The 1,530-nt window shown below is 30.5% G+C and overlaps 1 protein-coding gene across 1 annotated transcript in view; it reads right to left on the bottom strand.

Moving 5' to 3' along the window:
- The window catches only part of LOC107656461 (fatty acyl-CoA reductase 1-like), a gene marked incomplete at its 3' end in the record, with an annotated part of 31,479 nt that overhangs the window by 21,333 nt on the left and 8,616 nt on the right, over positions 1-1,530 (bottom strand). The gene's annotated exons all lie outside the window — the stretch shown is intronic.

Genomic DNA, 1,530 nt, shown 5'->3' with positions numbered 1-1,530 from the left:
CAGCCTTGATGAGCAGAAGAGACTTCTTTAAAAAACATTACAAGTCTTTCTGATCCCAAACTTTTGAGCGGTAGTGTGTATGTGTGTGTATATATTATATATATATATATATATATATATATATAGTGTCTTAAATGCCAGTTACTCAATTTTAACTTTAATATGACAAGAATTTAGTATAGAGTTACTGATATTTTAAACAGGTAACTGCCATGAAAAATCACTTTTTATTTCAGTTTTCAAACATTTTAGTGAATTGAGTAAACATGAACAAAAAATACTGTGTGCATCAAATTTGAAATTGTAATTGTAATCTTGAAATTGTAATATATATACACTACAGTTCAAACGTCTGGGAATAAGGGAGTCTCTTCAGCTTAACAAGGCTGCATTTATTTGATCCAAAAAATACAATAAAAATATAAAATGTTATTACAATTTAAAAGAACTGTTTTCTGTGTGATTATTTTGTAAAATGTAATTTATTTCTGTGATGCGCAGCTGAATTTTCAGCATCATTACTCCAGTCTTCAGTGTCACATGATCTTTCAGAAATCATTCTAATATACTGATTTGATGCTGAAGACACATTTATGATTATCATCAATGTTGAAAACAGTTGTGCTGCTGAATATTTTTGTGGAAACCGTAATACATTTATAGGAAAAATATAAATCTTTTGTAACACTATAAATGTCTTTACTGTCACTTTTGACCAATTCAATGCATCCTTGAATAAAAGTATTCATTTATTTAAAATAAAATGTTTCATGTTTTGAATAACAACTTCACATTTGATTTTTGGAACATAGTTTTGGAAGTACATGAGTTCCTCCTAACCGTTTCTAAAGGTTTTCAGGTATAAACCATGCGAAACTCGCTTCCTTCACTGACCATAAGAGCCTGAAGCCGCTTTGAACAGCAGCAAAAACAACATCCTCGTTCCTGCGCAGATACAGAAGTGGACGTTTGAGGAGGAGCGGCTCCAGACGCCTCGAGTTCACCCTGTTTTTGCATAAGGCACTATTTTGAAGAGCTTTAGGCAAATGTGCATTGGCTGAAAAGGAAAGTATTTAGCACACATACTGAAGTACATGTGACGCTCACAGTGTTTTCACATCAACTTCATCTTCAGTCACGTCACCAGCATTTCATTTGAGAAAAAAACTATAGTCATATATCATATACACACAGAAACAAAGGTTTTCACAGCAACCTGTCAAAATAAAAGTTTGGCTTAACTTGAAGAAATTGTGGCAAATATATTTCAGTATAATGTACTGCAATGTCTTAATGTAATAATAATAATAATCATTATTATTATTATTATCATTATTATTACATTTTTAAAGGGATAATCACTCAAACATTGGTCCATGTTTTAATTTTAACAGTAAACCGGCTGTGTAGAAAAAAAAAAAAAAAAGTTTAATTGTCATTTAATTAAAATATAAAATAATGTTTTGTGCCTTCATTTGAGTACCAGGAAAAATAAAGTGAAAGTGATAAAATACACAACACAGAATTTCT

This window comes from Sinocyclocheilus anshuiensis, unplaced genomic scaffold (genome assembly GCF_001515605.1).
Source record: "Sinocyclocheilus anshuiensis isolate Anshui unplaced genomic scaffold, SAMN03320099.WGS_v1.1 scaffold183, whole genome shotgun sequence".
In the NCBI taxonomy this organism is placed as follows: domain Eukaryota; kingdom Metazoa; phylum Chordata; class Actinopteri; order Cypriniformes; family Cyprinidae; genus Sinocyclocheilus; species Sinocyclocheilus anshuiensis.
This window is presented reverse-complemented; position numbering and strand designations above follow the sequence as displayed.